The sequence below is a fragment of the Culex quinquefasciatus genome, chromosome 3 (assembly GCF_015732765.1).
Source record: "Culex quinquefasciatus strain JHB chromosome 3, VPISU_Cqui_1.0_pri_paternal, whole genome shotgun sequence".
Lineage (NCBI taxonomy): Eukaryota > Metazoa > Arthropoda > Insecta > Diptera > Culicidae > Culex > Culex quinquefasciatus.
The window spans coordinates 81,531,348-81,546,593 of NC_051863.1; the positions used below are offsets into that span (position 1 = coordinate 81,531,348).

Below are 15,246 nucleotides of genomic sequence, written 5' to 3' on the forward strand. Positions count from 1 at the left end.
TTGAAACAAGTTCTATTTTTAAGTATATTTATAAGTAGCATTACAGTCTCTTTTACAGTTCATGTTAATAAAGTATTTTAACTATATTTAAAACTCATCTGACTAGTAGTTTTGTTCATCTTCATAGAAACAATCATCTTTTCGTTAAATTTTTGCTCCAGCAGCATAATCCGGCTGTCCAGGATGTCCAGGTCCGGCCATCGCTGCAGCGTCCTTCGATGGGCATGTTGATTACACGTGCACCTGCAAAGAAAATAATCATTAACATAAAAAAAAGTCCTGCAAAACCCCTCTCCAACATTCTTACTCTTCGTTTAGATAAGCGTTACAAACGGTACTCTTCGTTGTCGGCGATCGTCGTCGTCGTCGTCAGCTAGAGCAGAGCGAGACCGAACGCTTCCATGGCTATCGATTCCTCACCGGACGTTTCCGCGGCCAACACGCAAAGAGCGTCGTGCAGCGAACGATCCGCTTCGTCGGTAAAGGCCTCTCCGAGGGAACTCCGCTGAAACGCAGTAGCGTGTCCTCGGCGATCATGACCTGTTCGATCAGATCGCAACGACCGAGACGAACCTGGTCCGGGTTATCACCTTTTCCTTCATCTTCTCCTTCTCGACAATCTTCGCCATCGAGTCCATCTTGATGCTCGATCCAAAAACCTTGATTTCAATTCCCCGGATCACTTCAACCGCATCACGGCATCGACGGCCAACTTGGCAAAGTAGTTTTGCTGAGACAGAATCTTCGACCTGAGCGTCATCCAGGCAATGTTCATTAAATCCTCTAGAAACTTTTCCACCTCCTTCGAATTGTCCTGAGCCGCGGTAATCAGCGCCGAAGGTGTCGCCTTTGTGGTAGCTCTTCACCCGGCGATAATCGTCTTTGGGTGCAACTTTTGCTCGATCAACTTTTCCGCCTCTCGCAGCAACTCTGACGCCAGCACTGTCACGGAAGTCGTTCCATCGCCAACCTCGTCGCGCTTCCAGGACTTATGTCCACGAGGATCTTCGCTGCCAGACCTCAACCTGGCCGGCGCTGCGGCCATGCGCAACCAGAATCTTGTCCATTCCCTTTGGACCGAGTGTGCCCTTGACCAGATCGCCGATCGCGATGGCCCCCTCAAACGAGGACAGCCGGGCGAATTCGCCCTTCTCCTCGGCAAACGTTTCGACGCTTCGCTGGAGGAGGGTCACAATCAGGGCAAAAGCTAGTGATGCAGCGTGGTGGTGCGCCTTTCAGCGGTCAGGCTGATCTACATCCAAGCGACTCGATTATCTGGCAACAAAAACAATAAAAATCACAACTAAAATCACTTAATCGCACTGCCAAAAAAAATTACCCAAAAACCCTCCTTGAGTTTGCGTCAGGATTTTCCGCCAAAGTCCGTCTTAAGCACTTGATGTTAGAGCCGCCTATCACACCCAACACACCGGGAGTAAAATTAACTTTTCCGGTCGTCAAAATGTGCGCCGTGCTGTGAACGGTGGAGCCGGCGATCACACAGGAGCAAACTTTTCCGGCCGTTGACAAAAATCGCAATTTTTGCATTGTTTTTCTTTCTGTCAAAACTGCTTGAAAACAAACCAAAACAAATACCGAGTTGCCAAACATGACCAAAAACTGCTCGACGGCAAGGTTGCAAGATAGATTTCCCTGGCTCAAAAGTCGAGCAGACGCTGGTCGCTTTAACTCGCTTTAACGCGCGTTAACTTGCGATAACTTGCTTTAAGGTGGCGTTATGTGAAAACTCGGCACGATGAGTAGCGTTGATGCTTTTCGAGCTCGTTTTTGTGCGTTTTAGTGTGTTATCGCGGAGTGACGTCCCCCTCGTGTCCAGTATCAAAAACCATAAAGTTTGATACCCATATTGCCCCAACTCTTATGGTTCCGCAAATGTCCCTCTATCGGAACACCCCCGGGTCCTCCGGCCACTCCACTCAAAATCCCTGAAGTTTGATACCCATATTGCCCAAAATCTTATGATTCCGCAAATGTCCCCCTATCGGAACACCCCCGGGGTCTCCGTCCTCTCCGGATTGTGGCCACTACTGCCGAAATGTCAAATTTCATGTCCAGTATCAAAAACCATAAAGTTTGCTACCCATATTGCCCCAACTCTTACGGCTCGGCAAATGTCCCCCCATCGGAATATCCCCGGGGCCTCCGGCAGCTTCGGATTGTGGCCACTACTGCCGAAATGTCAAATTTCATGTCCAGTATCAAAAATCATAAAGTTTGATACCCATATTGCCCCAACTCTTACGGTTCGGCAAATGTCCCCCATCGAAACACCCCCGGGGCCTCCGGCCACTCCAGGTGGTTGCCACTACTGCCGAAATGTCAAATTTCATGTCCAGTTTCAAAAACCCTAAAGTTTGATACCCGTATTCCCCCAACTCTTATGGTTCCGCAAATGTCCCCCCATCGGAACACCCCCGGGGCCTCCGGCCACTCCAGGTGGTGGCCATTACTGCCGAAATGTCAAATTTCATGTCCAGTATCAAAAACCATAAAGTTTGATACCCATATTGCCCCAACACTTATGGTTCCGCAAATGTCCCCCTATCGGAACACCCCCGGGGCCTCCGGCCACTCCAGATTGTGGCCACTACTGCCGAAATGTCAACTTTTTATGTCCAGTATCAAAAATCATAAAGTTTGATACCCATATTGCCCAAAATCTTATGGTTCCGCAAATGTCCCCCTATCGGAACACCCCCGGGGCCTCCGGCCACTCCAGGTGGTGGCCACTACTGCCGAAATGTCAAATTTCATGTCCAGTTTCGAAAACCATAAAGTTTGATACCCATATTGCCCCAACTCTTATGGTTCCGCAAATGTCCCCCTATCGGAACACCCCCGGGGCCTCCGGCCACTCCAGATTGTGGCCACTACTGCCGAAATGTCAACTTTTTATGTCCAGTATCAAAAATCATAAAGTTTGATTCCCATATTGCCCAAAATCTTATGGTTCCGCAAATGTCCCCCTATCGGAACACCCCCGGGGCCTCCGGCCACTCCAGGTGGTGGCCACTACTGCCGAAATGTCAAATTTCATGTCCAGTATCAAAAACCATAAAGTTTGATACCCATATTTCCCCAACTCTTATGGTTCCGCAAATGTCCCCCTATCGGAACACCCCCGGGGCCTCCGGCCACTCCAGATTGTGGCCAATACTGCCGAAATGTCAAATTTCATGTCCAGTTTCAAAACCCTAAAGTTTGATACCCGTATTCCCCAACTCTTATGGTTCCGCAAATGTCCCCCATCGGAACACCCCCGGGGCCTCCGGCCACTCCAGGTGGTGGCCACTACTGCCGAAATGTCAAATTTCATGTCCAGTATCAAAAACCATAAAGTTTGATACCCGTATTCCCCCAACTCTTATGGTTCCGCAAATGTCCCCCTATCCGAACACCCCCGGGGCCTCCGGCCACTCCAGATTGTGGCCACTACTGCCGAAATGTCAACTTTTTATGTCCAGTATCAAAAATCATAAAGTTTGATGCCCATATTGCCCCAACTCTTACGGTTCGGTAAATGTCCCCCATCGGAACATCCGTGGGGCCTCCGGCCTCTCCGGATTGTGGCCACTACTGCCGAAATGTCAAATTTCATGTCCAGTATCAAAAACCATAAAGTTTGATACCCATATTGCCCCAACTCTTACGGTTCGGTAAATGTCCCCCATCGGAACATCCGCGGCCTCCGGCCACTCCGGATTGTGGCCACTACTGCCGAAATGTCAAATTTCATGTCCAGTTTCAAAACCCTAAAGTTTGATACCCATATTCCCCCAACTCTTATGGTTCTGCAAATGTCCCCCTATCGGAACACCCCCGGGGCCTCCGGCCACTCCAGTCCAGGTGGTGGCCAGTTCCAATGATCGACTCCCGCGACTGGCATGTCTTAGCTGGTCCTTGCCTCCAAGCCATCTGCTCCTGGACCTCCAGGTCGTCTGCTACCGGGCTACCAGGCCATCTGCTTCTGATGTGTTCTCGTCGACGTCCAGCAATAGAATGAATTTTTCGGGACAGACCGAGCCGCGTTGCCTCGTCAACGATCCGAAAATTATGAGGTGGAGTGGAGGTGATTTTAAATACATCAATCTCACGTTTCTCGATTGACTGATTGGGAAACTTTCGTTCATCCAACCAGCGTGCATCAAAAAGAGGGGAAATTTGCCGAGAGGGGAATTCGTCACGTAACGTTTTCGCTTCGCGAAAATTTTGGATTGACACCACGTATAGAAACCTTAGGACAAAGTTCTTTGTCAAAAAAAATGATGTGTTATTGACTGCACTTTTTCCCAACAAATAGTTAGCAAAGTGATGCGTACTCGAAACTACACACAGCTTTCAAGTTTCTTAAGCACCAAAATTGTCTTACATATCCAACTTTTCAAACTCAAATGAACCCTTCTCGTAACTCGTAAAACATTGCATCGGAAAAGTTCACCTGTACTGGAAAGTTGTGTCGGAGGTGGTGCTAACAAGAGCTTGTTATTCGATGCTAATGCGGTGGTCTGTTTGTTTGAAAAACATGAGCTATCGAATCTCGTTTGTGGATGTGATGTATTTGTGTGTGGTAAGAGCAAAAAAACATGTCAAACAAATGATACCGTTTAAATTCAGCAACTTACATTTTTGTTAATTTTTACACAACTGGAATGACATTTAACATGGTGGAAGTTTCGGCAAAAAAAAACTTGTTCTTTTAATTAAATTTAACCTAACAAAACATGTTTAGTATTGGATAGTTATGAAAAAATCCTAGTTTTTGTTAAATTTATACCATAATTCGTGCTCCACACATACTCTAACACATTATGAAATGCAACCTTTCTTCTGCTTGAACGAATTGCTATTCTAAACATTTCATTCTAATTCTAATTCAAATATACAGCAATTCCATTTGAAATAAGCCTAAACCGAAAAAAAGTTCTCCGATCGAGCTCAAATTTGTTCTGAGGGTCAAAATAATTAGACCCTTATTTTTTTGTTTGGCCATTAGGTTACCTACATCGTGCTAGGGTTGGTTCGAAAAATGGCAATTTTCATCATTTTCGCAAAAATCACTTTTTATAAAATCATATCTCCGTGTCATTTTATCCGATTTTAGCTGTCTTAGACGCAAAAGAAAGGTGATTAGTTTGACTATTTGAGAAAAGTAAATTGTAAGAAGTTTCAAAAATCCAGCGTAACATTTGAAAACAGTACCAAAAGTTTCGTAATTAAAATACGCAACTTTTGGTACCCTAACATGTATAGGTCATCGCTGAAATTTTTAAGTTACCGTAAACTGGGTCAATCGGGACACATGGGGCGAATTGGGACAACCGTTTTAACCATGTTGGAGCACAATATTTTGATTTTCTGGTTGGTTTCGGTTAGAACAGACTCGGGTCAACAAAATGTGTACGTACATCCATTTCCTAATTTAAAAGCTTTGAGTGCTCTACAAACTGCTGTCCCTATTCAGACTGCAGTCCCAATTCAAGCCTTATTACGGTACACTCAACTCCCGGTGGGGTTTTATCCCTTATCCTCGAATCCCACTTTCCCGAATCCTATATCCCCGAAAATCATTTCCCCGAAAATTCCACATCCCCGAAAATCATTTCCCCGAAAGTGCCACTTCCCCGAAAATCATTTTCCCGAAAATTCCACATCCCCGAAAATCATTTTCCCGAAAATTCCACATCCCCGAAAATCATTTTCCCGAAAATTCCATATCCCCGAATGTCATTTACCTGAATGGCCATTTTACCGAACTGCCGTTTTCCCGAATTTACATATACCCGAATGGTTACTTCACCAAAATATCAAATTTTCCGAATGATGACCTACATATAAACTAAATTGTTATTTAGGGATTTTTTTTATAAAAGTATGAAGTTAATATTAAATTCTCCTACGTGTTTTGTAAGATTAAAAAAAAACAAATTACCGTAGAAGGCCATTAATAAACCATTTCGGGAAAGTGTCTTTTCGGAGATGTGGCATTCGGGGAAATGTCTCTTCGGGAATGTGGGTTTCGGGGAAATGTCATAGATTCTCCCGGTGGTTGGTCACTTTTTTGTTTGACCCTTTTTTAGTTTGTACCCCGTTGGTTGGTCAAAATCAAACTAAAAAGTGACGAACTGTCACTTTTTACATGGTGTTCACGCACACTATCAAAACGAACGTTTCGTAGTGTGTGTGAACTCCTTGTAAAAGTGGTGTCAAACTAAAAAGTGACCCCGTTCGTTTGACAACAGTTGGTGTCAAACCTTCGGGGTTTGAGTGTATCGCAGTTTTAGTAAAAATGTGGATTTTTTGCCCATTTCTCCAATTTCCTGTTTTTGCGCGTGGCGCGTCGTAAAACTCAGTTTTTATTTAAAAAATTCATATCTCGGAAACGTACGGTTCGTCATCATTTTCCGAGGAATCCGATAAAAATATTTTCAGACATAGGCTCTTTGGTCCAGACACGGTCAAAACGAAATTTTTCATACAATTTTTTCAAATTTTAAGCTAGATTTTTGAAACTTTTTACTATTTTTCTCAAATAACCAAACTAATCACCTTTCTTTTGCGTCTAAGACAGCTAAAATCGGATGAAATGACGCGGAGATATGATTTTTTTTTGAAAAAAGTAGTTTTTGCGAAAAATGACGAAAATGACAATTTTTCGAACCCCTTTTATTTTGGCCGAGCAACCCCCAGATTTTTTTTGAGCCCGATCGGAGAACTGTTTTTTTGGTTTAGGCTCTTTTCAAATGTAATGTATATATAATGTAAATGTAAGGAAAAAGCATGGCAATGATGAAGGTTGTCACCATAACACGGAGCGTACTGTGTGAGACAAACTTCCATGTCGTTTTTCTCAGCTTGCTGTTTTTTTTGCATATGGGACATTTATGTGAACATGTGAATGTTTATACAATTTTTTTAATGAAAATAAACTTCCCACGTTTACATAATGTCCCACATCGACGCCGTCGTGCTAACTTCTCGTACGTCGCTTTTTGACGTTCCGAGAAAAACGCGTTTTTATGTTTGACCTTGAATAAACAAAAACTAAAGCACGCAATCCAAACAATGACAAATACCCCGAAGTTTGGTTGAATTTGGTTGCCGGAGTCCCGAGCTATATCTGTGTCAAACGCGTTCTGACCTGAAATCCCTTTGGCCAATTATCGCACTTACATCAATTTTCAGGCTATGTCAAGATAGCACGGCAAGATTGAAACTACTTTCATATGAAAAGCGACAACAATGCACAGAGTTTTTTCGGTTTTTATTGAATATCTCAGGATTGAAGTCGAATTTTGGGGATCTGTGAAGGTCTAAATGTGAGCCATTGTGAGCTGCACAAAATGGCGTTCTTAACTCAATTTGGCCCAAAATGCAAATGTTAGCGCGACAGCGACGATATGCAAAAACAGCAAGCTGAATTGTCGTGGTATAACAACGTAAAAATCAAAACAGGTCATTTTATGTTCATCTTCCAATATTAACGAATCATTATCATTCAATTTTTAAATTACACAAACAGTCTATAGGTATGCAAATAATAACTCTTTGCCTGACCATCATTGAATAATTCAGGGCTGTGGAGTCGGAGTCGGAGTCGGAGCCGGAGTCGGTGGAGTCGGGTCTTTTTGGGGACCTGGAGTCGGAGTCGGAGTCGGAGTCGTCAAAACTCTAACAGCTGGAGTCGGAGTCGGAGCCGGAGTCGGCTAAATTTTAAGAGCTGGAGTCGGAGTCGGAGTCGGAGCCGAGGATTTCTGATAACCCGGAGTCGGCGTCGGAGTCGGAGCCGGAGTTATCTTAAATTCAACAAAAAATATGTTTTTTTTTTGTTGTTTAGTATTTCCTATAGAACAGCTTAACCCTTTACAACCTAACCCCGCCTTTAGACGGGCTTCGATCTGAAAAATCGCCAAAAATCCATTTTTCAACCAATGTTTGATCTTTAAAAAGCATTGGAAAGAAGACCTCTTAAAATTTTAGAAAATTCATGGGTTGGAATTTTTACTTGTTTTACAACGTTTTTAATAATGTCATTTTTAGGGGTCAACTTTGGCTGTGTTTGTTACTAACATTTCCTATATTTTAAGTAAAAAGAAGTATGCAGTAATTTTTGTAGTGTCCCAGACTATGCCTCTACGCATTTTTCTCCAATTCAAATGATAATGGTGTCATTCTATAGCAGAAAATGTGAAAAACAAGCAAAAAGTTGAAAAAGTAACTGTAAAAACATGAAAAAATTAGATAGGCAAAATGTAATTAAATTACGAGGTAAAATAGGCCAAACACTACCAAAAACAAACATAAACTAAACAAGATAAATGCAAATTAAAATACTAAAAATAAAACAAGAAAAACATAAAACAAGAGAAGTAAAGTTTTTCGTAGAACAAAATTTGATCAAAATGACACGGGAAAAATAAAAATTTTCGAAAAAAAAATTTGGGCGGTAGGGATTTAATTTACAAACATCTCATATTTTTATTTGATTTATCAGAAGCCATTGTGTTTTTGAAGCTTTTTATTGAGATTGAAAAGCTCTAATTGTGTTATTACACAATAATCACTAAATGATAACCTCTTACCCAAGTATGTAGTATCATAATTTAAAAAAATAATAAAAAAAATATTGGTTATGTAGTCAGACATATCTATTTGATTCTTGAATGCTTCCTTTTGCCTATATTTATGTGTCCTTTCAATTCAAATTTGACCAAATTTCATCCAGTTATTTCTGAAAAAAGTACACACACAGTCATATTTTACCCCAATAGCATATGTCTTGGTACGAGGTACATAAAAAGATTAAAAATAGTAATCACTGTTTTTGCAAATCAAAAAAGAGTCACTGACAGTTTAACTTTTGTAACGAATAATCAACGATAATAACTCAACATACGCATTTTGTTTATCACTAAGTACAAGAAAATCAATATGTTGCATTTAAAATAATTGAAACTAACAAAAATATCAAAAGAAGTTGCAACAAATTTTGAATCAATCATTGATTGTTGATGTTGATGTTGATTTTAGTTAAACTATTTTGATATCGTTGCTAATTATCGTTGAACAAATCTCAAGAATTCAGTACAAAAATGAACTAATAAAAAAATTATAGAACAAAATGTAGGATTTTAATTTATTTTTCAAATATTATACAAAAAACAAAATCAAAATATTATCAACTGGTACGAATTTTCTTATACTGTATGTCCCACGCCAATATGACGCAAGGTGATAATCATTGCATAACAATGTACCTTAAAAAATTAAATATTTGAGACCTAGAAAATATTTTACTTGTGGATATTTGTTTTTTATTATATTTTAAGTGTTTTCATATATTTTGATGGAGGCGCAAGATCAGCAAAATATAAATTATCATTCAATTCGACCATTCGTTTCCCGCGAATCGTGGCGACAAATATTGTTTCAACGCGATTGTTTAAGTCCTTCAGATAACATCATAACTCATCAGTCATTAATTGGTCGCTCATCTTATAATAATTTAAAAGTATAAATAGTCTGAGGTCAACTCTACGTAAATATGTAACGCTGAGTTTAATATTTCACCTTTTAAACACACATAATTTTGATTCTATCTTTCCACAGCCGGCTGTCATTGAATCATTTATGCTAAACTCAACACCAAATAACCGGGAATGGTCTCATCCGCATCATCCGATTGCTTGCCTTGAGAATGCATAATACATCACCCTATTCAACAAAATCTATTGATTATTGGGCCACATCATCATCCTCTATGATGAATCCTGGCCATTACCCTTCCCCACTAACAAAATCCCAAGTAGAAGTAGTTTTCCGGCACACGCGGGGGTGTGGATATTGTATAGAACCCACCCTTGGTAGCAGCCTGTGCTAACTAACATTCCCGTCCCATCCCCTCGAGATCTACAAACTGACATGGCGGGCGCCGTTGGTGGCCAACGACTGTTTCCTATTCGCACCGGCTCTAGTTTTGATGATCGTGATGTTTTATCTTTTCAGCGCATTCATGCATGCTGTTGATAAGGGAAACATCATTTGATCGTTGAAACGTGTGACCGGTTGTGCTGATGGGATATTACGGTCCAGTTCAGCAACGGAGAAGGACAACCATGGGTGGTCTCTCATGCTCATGCTCATGCTCATATTTTGATGGAGGCGCAAGATCATTCATAAAGCTTCGTTTTAGGGGAAGATTCACGAAGTATCGTGCGCCTCCTTTTTAAAGTATATAAAATTTTAAAATTAAAATAAATTAAAAATTTCAAGGGAAAAATATTTTCCATGTCACAGATATTTGAAAAGGACAAGCGTCATTTCCACGAAGAAATTGTTTAGATACATTAATTTGCAATAATAATCTCCTTCAGCCATGGCGTGATGTACGTCTAAAAAAAAAACAAAAAAAAAATGTTTCGTTTAAAATTGTCATTTTAAAAACAAGGTGTCTGTCACTGTGCTTTTTACAAATGTCAGCCTGAAAGTGAGCAAATTGAATTTTAATGTTCAATAGATCATTAAGGCCAGGTTTCTTTTAGTTATTCTTTCAAAATAAAAATTTAATATTTAAATTTATTAGCTTTGAAAAAAATATTTTCAAATTTGAGGTTAAGCAAATAAATCCAAATTTACTTACAAAACTGTTCTTCTCAAAATGCCTCTAAAACTGAAAATATTTTTTGATTTCTGTTTCTATAACGTATAAAACTTGTAACCTAGAAACTTTTTTTCCGTTTATTTACTTTACTTTACTTTTACTTAACTTATTTTTCTTGAGAAAAACATGACGCTTGGAGAGTATTCAAATAATCATATTTATCAATGTTTTAAAAATAATTAACTAATAATAGCTAACTAACTTTTGAAACATTTAAAAATATGTGGAGTCGGAGTCGGAGTCGGAGCCAACCATTTGTTGAAAGCTGGAGTCGGAGTCGGAGTCGGAGTCAGCTAGAGTTGGTAGGCTGGAGTCGGAGTCGGAGTTGGAGCCAATCATTTGTTGAAAGCCGGAGCCGGAGTCGGAGTCGGAGTCGGCTAATCTGAGAAAGCCGGAGTCGGAGTCGGAGTCGGAGTCGTTTGAAATATGACCCGACTCCGCAGCCCTGGAATAATTTTACCAATGATTCTGAAAATAAAATTTTCCCTTAATCATTATTCCTTATCAATATCTCATGTTAAGAAAGTCAATTGTGATCAAAACATTCTTGGTTGCAAGTGCTATCAATCCGATGGTAAGTTTATTGATCAATCTCAACAAATCGTTTCGATTAACCTCCCATTTTGAAGTTGCTCATCCGACCGGGCTGCAGGAATTGAAAATAGCCGCATTTCGATGAGAGAGCGCTTTGACTGGTGCGACCGGTGAATAAATAAAACGATGAATTATTCATGACACACCCTCTCACAACCGATTTTCTCGTCATGGTGGCAGATCGATATCTCCTAAACTGCCGCCAAAATTTGTACTTCTCAATGGTTACTTCCAGACGGGTTGCTTTCTTCAGAATTTCGATCCACACGTTGAAAACTACCATCGATGGCACTTCTAGAAATGCCAGAAATGTTGGAAAAAGATAATTACTCTACACCCAAACGGCGGTCGCTTGATTGTGATGCATGGCTGCATGAAAGTAGGGGGAGAGGGGGTAATATGCAGCCCCTAAGGGAAAACTGTGATTTTTCAACCATTACAGCATTACCGTGGAAGAATTTTGTTCAATGTTCTAAAACAACTATTATTCTTCGTCATCCATGTGAAAAAAGTCTTAAAAAATTTCTAAATTGTTCTCAAATATCAAATTTCTTTAAAAAAAATTATTCATTTCAAACAACATTGGGGCAAAATGCACCGGGTTAAAGCAGTTTTCACTAGTCACCACCACACGCCGCTGTTTTTACAAAAGAGCTTCACAGCGGTTCATTTTGTCCCGACCACGCTTTTTGCAGAAAATTTAATTAAAAATGCATTTTTTGATGTTTTTATACTCATCTTTCAACAGAATAATGAAGATTATGGCAAAAACTAAATACTTCAACACTTACAATATCGATAAATGCTTTTTATATTGTCCAAAAATCATAATGAAAGTTCAATGAAATTAGCTGAAAACATTTTAGAGTTTTGCAAATAACTCAAGCTGTTTTAATACTACGACGCTAAAATTTTTCCAGCATGGTTTTACAATGTTAAGCTTCCAATTTCTATGATATTTTTTCCCAAAAAAAATCTTCCAAATACCGAGAAAAGCAAGGGGTGCATTTTGCCCCGGGGGTGCATGTTACCCCCTCTCCCCCTATATCAGATTCTGTATGAAATCTGTCCTCATGCATTTTTAGCGATAAAGAGGTGTGGCATTTTTGACCGTTACCGTCAATCATCCACAGTACCGACTGCTGTTTGCCGGTAATGCGAAAATATCTTAACATAACGAGGATTGAACCAACAACGTCAAGGTTATTTATCCGACACGCTACCACGCTTGTTAGAATGGAAGGGACAGAGCTCCAACATATTGTTCTCTTTGAAGTGTTGCTCGGGGACGGGCCACATTATATGTATTGGTGAGAACTGCAGGTCTCTGACATAGGGGAATGACGTCGCTATTTTTAAGACCACGTTTTCCACTTTTTCTCCATCGAAACCGACTACTTTATCGACTTTTTTCTGCTGGGCGAGATGGGACGCCGTTTATTTTTAGACGATGACTCAGCATTTTTCCACTCTTGCACTTGAAAAAACCCAGATGGCAGCACGATGTAACGCCACGTCCCTATGTTTACACACGGGCAAAAATTATCTACGGGCTTGCTGCAAATTTTTATCATAAAATCATAATGTAACATTTTCTGCAGCAAATCCACTGTTGCAGATTTTTAAACGTATTTTTGCTTTGGGTGTAGTAATTTTTATATAATCTATCATTACAGATCATTACAAGTTTGATTTTTTTGTTTTTAACTTCTTGTTCACGGAGAAAAAAGAGTTCCTGAAATCGTGAACAAGTGTTCATGAAAATGGGAACCACGAACAAAGTGTTCAAATTTCATGGAACGTTTTTCAAGAGTTTAGGTGGTAGTACAAAGGGTCATTGTACTCTGAAACATAAGCTTTATTGCTGTAAACAATAATATCAGCAATCTACCCAAGTAACATTTTTTTCCAGGACTTCTTCAGGAGTTTGGAAGAGTACTTGAAGAGAGTTTTATCCTACCGCGGTCCAAACTGCTATGCTGTAGCTATCTTGAAGAGCTCTTGTTGAACTCCTGGAAAAACTGTTACTTGGGTAAGCTTCATTTTAGGACCCAATTGGTCGCATGATAGATCCGGACAAGGTTGTCATTAAAATAGTTGAGATCCAGCATAAGAAACAGATGATAAACACACTCACCCATTAAAAATCTTGTGGACTTCAGTCAAATTTGGTAACGCATAGCTTTTAAAGTTCTTATCTAAACTTTATAATATTCAAAAACGACTCTTGGGACGCCAATATGGAATGGATGAGTTCAAAACGGACAAAATCCTTCGGCTAGTGCCAGATAACGTCATGATTCAAAATCTGGACACTTAGTAGCATATCATTTTTGTTATAGCTTGAAAATGTAGAAATATCATCAGGCCGTAGTATAAACAGTCTGTTTTAAGAGAATTCAGGCAAAATATATCTTTTCTAACTATTTCTCATCAGAATTTAAAAATTAAAATTACTTCTTGTGCTTCGAATCCCGGACACTGATAGAAGCTGATTCGAAATCCGGACACTTTTGCTTCGAATTCCGGACACTCGTGTTTGGTTATGAATCGTACAAATTTGGACCGAAATGTTATTGAGTTGCATTCTTTAGGTCTGAATTAAGCTGTTAACATCAAAACAATCGATATTTTATATAAAAAATTGCTAGAATTTAAGGAAATCAAAACCATAAATTTCTGCTTTGCCTTCCCGGTGCTTTGGACGCCTATGCAATATTTCACGTGAAATGTTTCGCATTTTTGGTAATCTTATAATTTTATTTTATTTAATTGTTTTGACATTAACTACAGCGTTCAAGCAATCTTTAAATGAAAGTTGATGTTGGAATTAATCAAATAACACAGTTTTGACATTCATAATGCGAACTTATATACAAATAATTGATAAAACAAGATGAGGTGTCCGAGTTTCGAAGTGTCTGGGAATTCGAATCATGACGTTAATCGAGTAAAAAATTATTTCAATCAACATCCTACTACACACTTATATCTGTAACCGTTCGGAACCTCACTCGTGAAGGTTACCGCGATTTACGCGATTTGTTATTCGTTTAATGTGAAAGTTGGGAAGTGTTCGCGTGTCAAGTGTTTTGTCTCCGGTAAACGACCCAGCAAGTGACGTCCACCAAGAACGCAGCCAGCAGAAGCTTCCGAAACCGACCACCAGAGGACCTTGTCGGCAGTGGGCGGTAGAGAGGTGACATGACGGTAGGTTGGAAGGTCAAGGAAAAGGCGCGGAAAGAGGAGGGGAAGGAGGTAGAACGACAATCGTCCAGGACTTCCCGAGATTCGTCCTATTGCCCGGACAACGTTAGAGCGAGCAGTCGGAACGCTACAACTCCGCTGCTACGCAAAGTTTAAAGTGAACGAGTGACCGTTAGAAGTGTCCCAGCTAGAACCAGGAAGGAGCTGGAGGACATCAGGTACGCCGTTTATCCGCCAGTGAGCCTACCCTAACAATCCCATCCACCTTATCAACAAACCCAACCGTCATGATCAACCTAACCTCAAATTGACCGTCGTCTCCAGGACCCCTCGTACTTCGTACGCCAAAACCCAGTCCGCAACCGGACGTGGACCCGTGTCGAGCCTGCTCCTCATCCGGGTATTCCGGACACCCTCGATGGTGCTCCGAAGGTCGTAGGACGCAACCATCCACGACGGAGAGCAGGCCGACCAGTGAGTAACGAGGAGGAACCGTTAACGACCGCAGCCGGTCGAGTACGCCATCCAGTACACCAACCCCGGAGGCTGCGCCACGAGACGGCGAGCGCCGGAGCTGCGGGCAGCGGCTGCGCCGCATGAAGGCGAGTAGCAGCAACCACAACAGAAGGAGAGGAAACGGCGTCACCGGAAGCTGAGTCGGAGTACGGGGCCCCGAGAAGAAGGAAGGAAAAGAAGGTCAGATAGTTATAAGAAAGTGGGAGGACAAATAGAGAAAGTTCAACCAAGATTGTGGAGTTTTCACTGGA

General features: G+C 40.7%; 1 pseudogene; it reads right to left on the reverse strand.

Moving 5' to 3' along the window:
* Positions 1 to 301: 301 nt before the first annotated feature.
* Positions 302 to 15,077, reverse strand: LOC6047721 (annotated as a pseudogene).
* Between the last annotated feature and the right edge of the window lie 169 nt (positions 15,078 to 15,246).